We start from the raw sequence: 14,254 nt of genomic DNA, 5'->3' as shown, positions 1-14,254 counted from the left end.
TGTCCCTAAGGAAGGGCTCCTAGATCGAGCTTTCTTCGCAGACATGATGAAGAAAGAAAGCAAAAAAAACACAAGGAGAAGGAAATACAAAAGAAAAAAGGGAAAAAGGAGGAGAGAGGGCAGAGCTACAAGGAGGGGAACCCAAAAAAAAAAAGAGAGGAAGTGAGAATGAGAGAGACCCCCTCCCTTTATAGCCAAAGGCCAAGGGCGCGCTTGGTGGTGTCGTAGCCTCGCCCAGGTCCGCGCAAAAAATAAAACTTCTTTTTTTTTGGGGGGGGGGGCCTCTATGCCGTGTTCCCTTGGGCCTTATCGCCATACCCTAAACTATTCTTTTAAAAAACATACTATCTTTCAAAAATTTGGTCGTGATGCCATCTCATCGTTACAATTTTCAAAAATCCGATCACGATGCCGTCCCATCGTTACACTTGTAAAAATCCAATCGCGATGCTGTCCCATCGTTACACTTAAAAAAATCCGATCGCTATGCCGTCTCATCATTACAATTTCAAAATATTCGATCGTGATGCCATCTCATCATTAGGATTTCAAAAAAATTTGGTCGCGATGCCGTCTCATCGTTACAATTTTAGAAATTTGATCGCGATGCCATCTCATCATTACTTTTTCAGAAATTTGGTCAAGATGCCGTCTCATCGTTACACTTTTGAAAATTCGATCGCGATGCCGTCTCATCGTTACACTTTTAAAAAATTCAGTCGCAATGCCGTCTCATCGTACACTATCATATCTCGGTCACAATATTATCACATCATCATAAGTCCAGGCGAGCAACGCTGTTTCAGGTCAGAATCAAGCAATGTTCGAATGCCAGGAGGAAATCTGGCCGAGCAATGTTTAGAATCCCAGCAAGCAAATGTTCAAACGCCAAGGATAAACCCAACCAAGCAATGCTACCCCATCAGGTAAGTACACGCTCAGGTAATGCCATCTGAAACCTCAAAAGGATTTATCAAATGGTTTGTCGCAGCATTGTTTAAAGATCTGTCGCCCATGAGCAAGGTGACGACAATTTTCTCTCACCGAATGGTTTTGTCAAAACGCGATTTTATCATTCAACTCTGTTACCTATGAGCAAAGTAGTGGTGATGCATGCTCTTGGTGACAAAATCAAGTGATCTTTTATCTTTGCCTTTTGGCTGTTGGCACAGGCCTTGGCCAAAGAGGGGCAAACTGTAGACGTTGAATTTTGTCACCCCAGCGATGACGATAATCGGACGCAGATGACAAGCAAAGTCCCCAAAAACTAAACACTGTATTAGAAAACATCTCCACTCATCCCGTAAAGCGTACATCGAGCACACGACCCCCCAGATGGCCCACGCAACCCCATGAGGAAGCGTCACAGTCGCAGCTTGCAAGGCAGTGCCTTGCATTGTGCGGCCCTGCAACGCACGTGCACGTTGCGGCCCTGCAGTGCATCATCGTGCGCGTGCATGCGACCCTACTGTGCGGTCCTGCGGGTGCCCAAATCTTGAATTTTTTCCCATTTTTGCTCTGTCGCGGCCCCACCATACGGCCCCACACGTTTTCCTCGGTGCTGCCAAACCCAAAATCTACCTATAAAAAGGGTGTCACCCCCTCATTTGCAGGATCGAAGTTTGTGGGAGAGGGGGCACCCCCAGAGCTCCAATTTTCTAGTTTTTCCTTATTTTCCTTGTTTCGGGGCTCTTCCTCAATCTGATTTTGAGCCTTCAAGCCTTGTCCCTCTGTCCGAAGTCCAAACTATCCGAGCCCGACTTCCTCGACCCTTTCTTGCTCAAATCTGGAAAACCTCCTGTGGCATAGCCACTCTGTCCAGCCTTTGAGCCCCTAGTTTCCAAAGCATTGGAACGTCGTTATTCTGTCCGAGGTCCTAAGATTTGACATTCACAAGCCATCACTCTATCCGACGAAGGGACATAGCCAGTCTTTTGCCTCCAGTTGAGCTGGGGGACGCTGTCCGTCTTGCATAATTGCATTTATTAAGGTGCATAGGTATACATTTTTTTCCGTTAACTTTTTAATACCCGTACGATGTAGTCCTTTCAAGTACTCTTGTGTAGTGTATAATAGTTAATGTAATATAGTTAAATTTAATTAAAAAGCTTGTGCATTATTATTTAGCCATACATGTGGGAATATGACATTCATAAAGGGAGAATATTCGAAAACAAGCATCTAGTAGAAAAACTGATTTATTTGGGCGAGGTGGGTGCCTAACACCTTCCCACTTACCCCGAATCTTTGACCAGACCAATCGAAGTCTCGACTATACCCCTGAGAAGACGGATTCCTTTTCTCCCTCCAACTAAGGAGCACACACATAAAACCCACTCCCTGTGCGCCGTCTGAGCTCGCCCCGGGGAGACGAAAAAATATAAACAGATCCTCACAGGATGAGAACCTGGCACTTTTATGAACAGCAGATGGGCCGAGCATTCCAAACGTCCTTGATTGGGTTCGCCTTGAGATGGCTCATGTCCTTAGACTCTTCTCAAACCCACACTTGGGATGACATGGTAAAAGCCTTTAAAAACCAATGCTCATATAATACTGAGATGGAGTTGACCCGTCGTGATGTGGAAACTACTAAGCAAAAGGCCAATGAGGGGTTCACTCAGTACTTGATGAGGTTCAGATCCAAGGCTGCATTAATGTGGGATCGGTCCACGGAGAAGGAACATGTCAATATGATCGTAAAAAATCTCCAAATGTTTTACAAGACTCATTTATTTACTTAACCTTTGACCACTTTCGAAGCCCTGTTTGAAGCGGGCCAGTAAGTTGAAGATGCCTTGAACCCTTCAGAGCTAATCCAAGGGAATCCTAAGCAAGGTGTAACTATAAACAACCAGCAAAATGGGGCTGGTAAAAAGACCTTTCCAAGCAAGAATACTGAGGTAAATGTGTTGGAACCGACTATAGAGGCCCCGCTTTTGATTGAGGACGATTCACCGAGGGCAGCAACCAACCGGCCAAGAAGATAATTTATAGATGTAGGCATGCCAATAAGCCTAGTCCTTAAGAAGCTAATTCAAAAGGACTTTTAACCAAGATTCAGCCGACTAACTTGCCAAACCCATTGCCAAAATGGTACAAGCCCAACCTCTTTTACGAGTACCATCAACGAAATGGACATTCGACCGATGAGTGCTACCAACTAAAACATGCAGTCCAGGACGTACTTGATGAGGGGCAGTTTGTAGTCCAATCAAATCAACCCAATGTTCAAAACAACTCCCTCCCATCACATGATGGAAATTCTAAGTCCGTTAACAATCTTAAAGAGGAGGACCGGCCCATTAATTTACGAGTCTTGATCATACCGGTTAAGAACCAACTAGATTCTCCTGTTACAGAATGGACTGAAGAATTGGTCCAAGCCCTGACTGCTCTCGTTCTTGCGGAAGCTCTGCCTGATGATGTCCTCATGATAAACATAGGGGTTGATAGTGATGAAGATTCCCAAGATTTTGATGAAGAACATCCCCATCAAGAGGAAGAGTTTCCCATCGAGTTAATACCTGAAAGATACTTAGACAAAGAAGGTCAAGAAGGCTATTATGTTGATGTGACTACCAATGAGAAATTTTAAAAGGTGAGGAACAACATTGTCAATAATAACTATACTTTCTCCAATGTGGGCGATAATTGATCTGGACTGCTTCCAATGATGGTCGATTCTCCACAAAATCTACCTAGAATGAGGTGAGACAAGACTGTGGTTCCCTATGCAAAGTGGATTTGGAACCGCTTCCTACCCACGAAGATAGCTTTCTTCACCTAGCAATTGGTCGATGGGAAGATTGCCACAGATGATGCTTTAATGTCCATTGGTATACCTATGGCATCCAAATGTCTATGTTGCAGGAATCCAAAAAGAGACACGATAAATCATTGTTTGGTAGCAGGAGGAACAGCGTCCAAGGTATGGATTTATTTTTCCAAATTATTTGATATGGTTTTGATTCCCTCACAAGAGGTGAGAGCCTGAATTCTAGTTTGGCAGAATTTTGCAAGCTTTAAAATCTTGGGCGGCTTTATAGCTGGCATTCTACCGTCTATTATTATTTGGGAGCTTTGGCGGGAAAGAAACAATAGAAGACACGGAGAGGCTTATCGTATTGTGGGTACAATTATTGTTAAAATAAAAGAGTGGATTAGAGGTATTCCACATCCCGCCAAATTTAAGGATTCGGGCGATTCAAGAGAAGCTTTAATTCTTTTTGGAATCTAATAAAATGATAGGGGCTGCCCCGGGTCCCAAGTAATGTTCGGGTTTAAAAAATAAAAATAAAAAAAAAGGAAAGAAAGAGAAGCTTTAATTCTAGACTGCTTACAATCTCCCCTTTTGAAGCGGAAATCCTCCATTTTAGTGTATTGATGCCCCCCTTTTGGCATGGTTAAAGTAAATGTTGATGGTGCTTGCAAAGGTAATCTAGGCATAGGTGGTGGAGGAGGAGTTGCTAGAGACCAGGAGGGGGTCGTGTTGTTTGCTTTTTCTAACTTCTATGTGGAATGCACAAATTCTATAGTCAAATTAAGGGCTTTGCGGAATGGGTTGAAATTATGTGTGGAATTCGGCTCGACGGATTTTGTGGTTAACTCGATCTGGTTAGCATTTTTTTGCTCTGCAGGAATGCAAACTGAGAGTGCACATTAGCATTTTTTTGCTCTACAGGAGCACATTAGCAAACTTTCTTGCGGGAACCCTAGCCGTTTGGCTGCTTCATCGCTCTTATGGGGGATCCTTCTAGGGAGGATCAACCTCCTGACCCAGGTTCGAGTGGCACTCCTGGTGGCAATGGGGTTAGAGGTACTTCCTATGCCTCAATGGTTTCCAAGTCTCTCTCTTTCAAGCCTGTGGAGATTCCGTTAAAGAAGCCTTGCTCGCACTTAGGCTGTCCTGCGATCTTTTTCACCAAAGAAGAGATGATTCGATCGGAAGCTCCGTTCAGTTTCTCCCTTATTGCGAAGTGTTCTTATGGCAGGTTGTCGATTTTTGAAATCAAGGCGGGTCTTTTGGCTTTCTTTCACCTGATTTCGTATGTGGAAATTTCAAGTTTGGATCAGAGGCACCTCCTTCTTCATTTTGTGGATAGGTCTGATTTTACTAAGGTTTGGCTGAAGGAGAAAATCCATATCAAGGGAATTCTGTTCTGATTGTTCAAGTGGTCTCGCAATTTTAAGCCTGGGTTTGAATCCCCTGTAGTGCCTGTTTGGGTTTCATTCCCAAATCTGCCAGTCAATCTTTACCATGGTAATCTTTTTTCTTTCCGTGTCTGGGGCTGTTGGGAAGGTCATCAGAATGGATGGGGCAATTGCTGGCTGCTCGTGTAACATGGCAACCAGGGCATGCGTGGAGCTTGATCTGCGTGATCAACACCCGGACAGAATCTAGATTGGCTGTGGTTCTGATGGCTTCTTTCAAAAAGTGATATAAGAAAGGAAACCTTCGTTCTGTAGTGGCTATAATAAAATTGGACATTTTTTAGAGAATTGCAGGAAAAAATTTCAAAAGGGATTCGTCCATCAGGGAGAGCTTGGAAAGGAGGTGATGCGCTTGGCTGTGGCGGTGGATGCTTTGGATGGCGAAAACATTGGGGACAAGGGTGTTGTTACTGAAAACAATGGTAAGCAGGCCGACAAGGCCAACAGAGATTTGGTCTCTCGGTCCAGTGTTTCTGCAAGGCTGCAATATAATCTGGGCAATCATAAGACCCATGATTTTCCTGCTAGTCTGGAGTCCTCTCATATTTAAGAGGGTGTAACCGAAACGTTGCATTGTTCTATTCACGAGGAGGCTTTGCTTGTGGGGGAGACAGGGATCTCGGATTTTCTTGTTCAGGCCTTAGGCACTTCGAAGGCGTGTTGGCGCCCAACTGGAAGAATGCTGACTATGGATCAGCTGGGGATTAATCCAAACTCGACTGAGGTTATTGGGGTGGACGAGATCAACTCGATTAATTCATCAGATGAGGATGACAATAATTCTGAAGAGGAGGGGAAGTTTTCAGATGGGGAGGACGACATTGTCGCTGCCCATAGAGGGGAGGATTTAGTGATTATTAATGCTTCGTCAGTGGGCAAGAATGAATGATGGCATTGATGATCTGGTATGGTTTGGTAAATAGATTCATGGCCGTTCAAGGTGCGTGGGTGAATTGAAGGATGACCTTTGCTTAGCTGGTTCTATTGACCAACCATGTGATTGGGAAGACACCGTAAAGTCTCTTAAAGCTTTCAAGTTAGTATTGCACAACAGGGTGGATGGAATTTGTTCTATCATTTGCGATAATGGCCGTGCATGGAGTGTCAGGATTGTAAAAAGTGCCAAGGTTCTGCCTGTTCAAGTCGAAAGGCGAATTACAAGGTGTTGCTTATGAATTCCGTGGGTTAGGAAATAAGCCTACGGTTTGTTATTGTAAATTTTCTACAATCGGTGCAGTATGTTCGAGTCTATGTCGAGACACTGATCGAGCGCAGCTATCTAGGGCTCTACTCGTGCCCCGGTAATCCGAGGACTTCTCAGGGATAACAAAACAAACAGGTGACCCAAATACTGGGAAAGAATTGCACTTGGATTACTTGACGTGAACAATCTATAGTGCAAATCGAAAGGATGCATAAAGCAAAAGAAAACCTTAAGTTCACACCATCTTAGAAGTAAAGGTAAGCAAAATGCAAGAAAAGGAAAGATAGATAAACTACAGGTTTGTTGTGTGTTTGATTGATGCATTTCTCCACGCCTCTTGCTTATTTATAGTGAGTGTAACCGTCGGGGACAGTTCCCTTGATTATTGGCCATAGTCCAGCCACGTTCAGGCCACCATTCCTTCCCAGCATAAATTGCAAAGAAATTTTCTGCAATGGTAACAGCCTTCCTTCCTGACCGATGAAACGATTTTTGACCGAAGATAACGAAACACGATCGGTCACTCTCCTGGCCGAGCTGTCCTTCGACCAAGGCCCCTCTCGACCATGATGGGGTGAGAGCAAACTGGGTGTAAACAATGCCCCCCATGAGTTGGGAGGTCGATTAAGGGAGCCCTTGGAACTCATGCCCGTCCTAGTTTTGCTCAAAATATCTCCTGACTTGCCGTAATGTGATGTGACTACGACTGTTGAAGAGTCGCTAGCTACAGACACGTGGTCCAATGGCATTCCGGTGCTCGCGCCTTTTGGGTTATCCTCTCCGTTTTCCATGGTTGCCATAATTCCTCTTTGAGTTTCAAAATGGGCGAGAATCCTTCTTAAACCCTTAACGTATCCTACCTAATTGCGTGACAACCTTTCATCTCCACTTCCCCTTCTCCATGACATCTTCCAACTCGTTTGCTCTGCAATTCTAGGCAAATTGGCCGCTGACGAAGAAGAAGCCGTCGACACCCGGACCACCACCGAGAAGCTTGAAGATAAGCGTGCCCACTTACACCTTGCTGTGAATCTTGAGGTGCTCATCCCACGATCAGGTCACTTCGTGCTTGGTCCCCTTTTCGAAGACCCCTCTGCCACTCAGTCCTTCAAGGGCTTTCTTGCCCATCCAGTCGAACGCCTTCTATTTCGCAAAGGCATTCCAAACTTTAAGTACAAGCCTGGGGCCGTAAAGCGGCATTGGGCTGGCCATTACCCCGAGTGGGACGAGTGGGTAAGGAGGATGTCCGCTGCCAAGGCGGAAGAATGGAAGAGGCTTGGCATCTACGATGTCATCCAGGTGTCCATCATATCCTATCCTTGCGATATTAATTTTCTCCATGTCGCCCTCCATTTTTGGTCCCGCTCGACCAACTGTTTTCATTTCAGCTTTGAGATGATGGGGCCAACCCTCCTTGACATCGAAGCACTCCTAGGCCTGAAATCGACCAGCGAAGAGATCAATGGCAGCTCTGATTGTTCCCAGATTAGTTGGGACCTAAATCTTACAAGGAATGCCAGCTACACCTCCTACCTGTCTCACTATCGGAAGCAAAGTGGTCCGGTGAGCAGGAAAGAATACATCGCTTTTCTGTTGTCTTGGATTTGTCGCTGCCTCATCTGTACCCGGGCCGAGAAGATCACAAAAGCGTATCTCGGCCTTGCCAATGCTTTGGTTGCTGGCCATTCTGTCAATCTTGCAGCATTTGTTCTCTCCTCCCTATACAGGGGTTGCAACGACCTGGTTGAATCCAGCTTCGCCCAGGGTGGGGGCCCTTTCTGGGTCTTGCAGCTGTAGCTGAGTACCTACTTTCCCAAATACAGTTCTCTCCCCTTTGCCACCGAATTCCCGGCCGTTGGTTTCAAGTTACTTCAGCCACCACTGCTACGCTCTACTGCTGAGTGTTTTGATTTCTTTTTCCGTCTCCAAGATGTCCGGCCCTCGGCCTCTTTCACTCCATTCCATTCTTCGAATAGTTTGCCCGGTTGGCTTGGTGATGCAATTGCTAACCCAGCCACCCATGGAGATCTTTGGGGCTCTTATCTGACCTGTCGAGACCTCCATTACGGGGTGTTTCTTGAGCACACCAAGAACAACATGTGCAACACAGAAACCTGCAATCCACAATTCCTAGCCCGCCAGTTCGGCCTTACGCAGGCCATTCCAGTCCCTTGCTTTTTCTCTGTCTCGAATGGTGGTCCTGGACGAGAGCTCTTAAAGACTTACAATGAGATTGCTGACGTATCCCTGTTGAGTAGCTTAGCTCTTTCGGCCTTCCAGCCGCGTTACTTCTCTCCTCTACCCGCAACCATTGAGAGCTTTGACGCGTGGTGTTTGAGTTTAAAAATTACCGCAAGCATATTGGTCAATCGTAGCTACGGGTCGAACACGAGGAGATATACGCCACTCTATTTAACTAACTTAAAAGTAATGCAAAGTGAACCAAATTAAAGTGTTAAATTAAACTAATGAAAATTAATGCATCTTAACTCATAAGCATCTAACAAAATTAAGGGATTAAATTGGAGTCCTAACACATGAGCATCTAACCTATCAAACTAAAGCGAATTGAAAGGAATAAAATTGCAGCCACACATAATAACCACATAAAAAGAAATAAGGGAATAAAAGTGCATCCACAAACCACAACCATATAAAAAAAATAAAAAAAATAGAGGGAGAAGAAGAAGAAGATAGAGAGAGATAGAGGAGAGGGAGAATGAGATTAAGGGTTTAGAGAATGAGATACCTTGATGTGCTTGAATAAACTTACCATGGCTTCCTCTTATAAATCTCCAAGTCTTGCCATCAACATAGGAACTTAGACTGGAAGCTTTAAACTAAAACTACTACAACCATTAAACTAGACTTATGAAATCAAAACTAAGAACTTGAAAGAACTAATCTTATAAAATCAAAACTAAAAATTAGAAAGCCAAAAATCACAATTTAGAAGGAAAAGAAGAGAAGAAATTTCACTAATTAATGAGCTAAAAACTACACTAAAAGCTGAATTAAAATTGAATTAAAAACTAACTAAAAACTGAACTAAAAACTAACTTGTTACAACCCATAGGACAAGGGGTATTTATAGGGGAAAGGGAGAAGAGAGAAGAGGGAAGTGGTAGGAGAAATATTCCCTAAGAAAAGAGAATATTCTCTTCTCCTTCCTCCTTTACAATGCCTTGAATCCCAAGAAAAAAGAAGAAAAAAAATAGAAAGAGGGAGAGAAAAGAATCCTAGATAAATAAACCTTCTATTTATTAAAAAGTAATTTTCTAATTCTAACTTGTGCTTCCTTTTCTTTGTAGGTGTCTTCTCCAAGCAATGAGATCAAGGCATCTTTGATTTTTCAACCTTCCATAGGTGAGAGAATATCTTTCAAAAGAAATCTATCCCAAGTAGAATTCCAAAAGTGCCCTTGAAAAGTTGGAGGAGAGAGAGAGCAAGGGTGATGACTAGGATTCCACTCACAATTAATAAAATGTCAAATCTGTCCTTCAAAAAACGTGGAGCATGGGATGCTTATATGGGCCTCACTATTGTATTCCTTACGAAAAATCACCCAAAATAGACCCAAATTTCGTCCAATTTGGAGTTCGGGAGCCCAAGATATCTCAAGTTGAAGTTGGACTGCTCCAGAGCCTTCTAAATGGAATCTTTCGGCTGATAGAAAGATAACTTCTGCAAATTGCGTTAAGGCCCCTGAAATCCAAATTTTCGCTTTACTTTGTCCCCAGTCGATTGTCAATAATTACAAATAAACCATTGTCAATTTGGGTGTCAATTTGGGACCGGAACCGGGAACCGTCCCAATACCGTCCCACTAAAACCCGGTACCGTACCGTCCCATTAGTAAATGGGATGGTACTGGTATCTGATTTTGGTACCGAATGATAAATGGGACGGGACGGTTCTGGGACGGGATTCCCAACGGTACCAGTATCGAAATACCAATAAGGTACCGGAATGGTACCGGACATACTAGTACCGTTTAAAAAAGAAAAAATATATAAGATCTTTTTTTTTTTGGGAGAAAAAATAGGGTATAAGAATTATATTTATGATGCATTAGGGACGGGACAGCCACAGCTCTTGAAGTCTCGCCTCTCAAAATCCCGGTTCAGTGCTACTCTCTCTTCCTGCAAGCAACTTCATGTACCAAGTTTTTCTTTTTTCCACTCAGTAGTACCATGTGACAGTAACAAGTGTGATAATAAGGTTTTGTTTGGGAAATCAAAGAGGAAAACACAATCGGATTTTCCCATTAGGAACAATTAAACTTCTTCCTTTTTCTACAGTGCCTAGAACCGTTTAGGAACCGGTACCGTCCCGTCCCGCTAGTAATTGGGACTGGGATCTAGGTTTGGTCCCGTTAAGTAAATGGGACGGTACTGGGATTGACACTTTTGGTATCGATACTGGTACCGTCCCGTCCCAAGTATCGGGAACCGTCCCAATTGACACCCTTAGCCGTAACTTCTTCGTTTCAACTCAGAATCAAGTGCCGTTTGAACCGTTACGAAGCTGACTCGACGGGCTACGCATCCATACTATTAACACCTCAAAATTATGCTAAGGGGTCCACTGTAATCAGATTGAAATTTGATTGATTGGCATGATTCTTTTAGTATTCAATCCAAACTTGATTTTCTCGATTCCTGAGCGCTTCCGGCTATTCTTAGTATCTTTTGCTCCATTTTTACAAGAATTCACCTAAAACCTGAAAAGCACAAGAAAGCACCGAAGTAACTCTGTCCAATGTGGTAAAATGTATGTTTTATGCCCTAAGATTTCACACATAAATATGTTCATCAGATTCCCCCACACTTGAACGTTACTTGTCCTCAAGTAAAGCAAAAGAAAAACTAATCTAGAATGCAAAAAATCCTAACTCACTTTCGTAGGAATCACGGTTGCACTTAGCATGTGCAACAAGCCTTTGAACCCATAGGTTACCCCTAGTGGACGAGTTGTGTCCGTGGGTGTTTGCAATGAATATACACCCAAAATTCAATTGTAAATGAATGCTGCAAATTTTAATCATGGCATAAGTAGGACAGTGCACATAATCCCAAAAAGTGCTCAATTAAAGATCAAGGAGCCAAAGGTACCCCCACACTTGAATTTTATCACCCCACATCAATTCAAGTAACAAACATGCATCAAGATTAAGGGATCTCATATCTTCTGAACACTACTCACCTTCAGGTAAATCACTCATAACATCGATGGAACCAAAGACTTAGGCTTTGAGTATTTTTTACCATACTTTTTTTTCAGGCATTAAGACAAAAGTTTTTTTTCTTTCTCAACAACAAACTATATTTCTACTCCACTACTGTTCTTTGAATGACATGGTGGAGCATACACCAGACACCCAAATACTTGGTAGCTTCGCTTTTTGCATATATCCATAAAGACTTTGAGACATTGATGCAAGAATTTTTTTGAGTTTCCTTCTAAGGAATTTTGATCAAGTCACCCTGCTTCATGAGGCACAGTGCCCTGTCTAGTCCCAAGGAATTCCACTTTCCTTTCTGATTCTTTTTTTTTTTTTTTTTTTCTTTCATTCACTTTCATGCCTTGCCTTGCCACAAACAAATTGGTCTCAACTACTAGCCAAAAAATAAAGGGGTCCATAAAACACACAGAGGAATCTAGCCATCAAATGAAATAATGCTCATATTTTTCAACTCAATCCCTCTCACCGGATACAAACCAACTACCATCCTTGAAAATGAATTTTTTATTATTTCGCATACTAGGACACCTAATTCCCTCTTTCTCTCGCTTTGCAATAAAAAAAAAAAACGTATGCACAACACCAAACTACTGCCACAATCAAAATTTACCAATTAAGCCCAACATCCCCCCCACATTTAATTCATGCAGTGTCCTTAATGCATGCATAAAAGAAAGAATAAGGACAAGGGAGGAGATGAATGGACTTACCAGATATAATCAACAAAGAGGATCATGAAGAGTCATGAGCTCTACAAAAAGTGCTAGGAGTAGCAACAGAAATCTCAATCCATGGCCAATAAATGGAGAAATAGCTTCATAACCAGAAAACACTCGACCATGAATTTTAGTAAAGAGAGAAATAATATGGAAGTTAAGTACAACTGAGAAATATCCAATAGAAAAATCTGTCCTCATGGGACAGTGGAAAATGAAGGCATTAAAACTCAGGCCATAAATCCGTCCGTTCTCTCCCGTTTGCAATGTAGAATACCTTTCATTCTTTGAAAAACCAACAAAAAACGGATCACAATAAGCATAAAAAATCATAAATATCAATAACCTCATCAAAATAATCATAAACAATGAGAAGTTTACTCAAATCAATCCTAGCAATATAACTATCCGCCCTTTGCATAACTTGGTTTGTCAAATAAGGATCATGAAAATATGCTTCAAAAGCATCATGACTAACATTGTCCTTCTCAATAAAATCATCAAACCTAGAAGATTTGGACAAATCAACATGTGAGACAATGGAATTCTCAAAATGACAATCATCTGGGTTTTCCAAAGAGAGAGGGGGAGATCGAATTTCTTGGGTTTCTATGTTATCATGAAATCAGATTCTAAATCAATAAAAACACTAGGCTCACTAAAATAAAAAATTTCAGGCAAAATGTGGACTTCCCCAGGTAGCTCATCAAACCTCACTTCACTAATATCTTTAGGAGACTCAATCTCAAAAAATAAATCATCATGAAAAGCATCTTGTTGGGAGTGACTCTCATTAACCTCAAACCAGGGTGGTGGACTTTCAACATCATTAAACTGGGGATGGGGTGGTTCATTCTGAACAGGAATCTGGTAACATAGACTAGGTTCAAGTTGACTAGGTAATGTACCCATTTCCTCCTCCTGTAACATGGTGATTAGTTGAGAGAGTTGCTTATCCATGTTATTACTTCTTTCTATGAAAAGGGCAACGTTCCTCTCAAGCTCACTCATTCTGGCCTCCTCACCCATTTTTTGAAACTCAGGGGGTTGGTGATATGGTTCAAGGAGAGGTGGCCCATTGAGATTCAATGGAAGGTTGGGCATTGGAGGACCAAACTGACCATGATATTGAAAATTAGGTGGTCCAACTTGGTTATTCCATTGATCCCACAAGAAATTGGGATGTTCACTCCACCCCTGATTGTAAGTGCCAAAAGAATTGTACTGAAATAGAGGACTCACATTCTCATCACTATAGCAACCCCCATAAAGATTAGGGCATCCTTCCATAACATGGATTGTCTGGGGATGCGACCAATCAAAATTTCCCGAAAGCCCATAGTTGGGTTGGGGAGCAAAATTGTACTGGGGTGGTGCAAAGTTGTTCTCTATCTTACTACTTTTGGCTTCCCTAGCCTGTTTAAACATTTCCTCCAAAGTCATGGTTGCCTTAACATAGTTTCATCTTTCCCCCAAAGTCATATGTGGAAGTGTATCTCTTATTATTCTAAACTAACCACCTATCCCAAATTGAGGTCTCCCTTAGAAAAATTAAAGAAAAATAAAAGACTAGAAAGAAATTCACTAAAAATAAGAGGGAGCCCAAGGTAGATAGTGCATCTATCCCTAAAAAATCGAAATAGTGGTTCCAAAGCTGTAAGGTTGCCATATAGGTTGACAGCAAGGGAACCCGTAGTCTTCACGAGCAACCTACGGGCGACTCCTAGTGGATTCTGATGTAGAGTGGAGGACTACTATACGTTTCTGTTTCCAAAATCTCTCACTATGTCGCTTTCCTGTTATCAAAGTTGGTCACCACCAAAGATAAGTCATATGCCATTCCACCCTACCAAGTTAAGATGCAGCGTCATAGGT

Source organism: Telopea speciosissima, chromosome 9, assembly GCF_018873765.1.
Source record: "Telopea speciosissima isolate NSW1024214 ecotype Mountain lineage chromosome 9, Tspe_v1, whole genome shotgun sequence".
Classification (NCBI taxonomy): domain Eukaryota; kingdom Viridiplantae; phylum Streptophyta; class Magnoliopsida; order Proteales; family Proteaceae; genus Telopea; species Telopea speciosissima.
The sequence above is the reverse complement of the archived record's forward strand: the minus strand, read 5'-3'. Positions refer to the sequence as shown.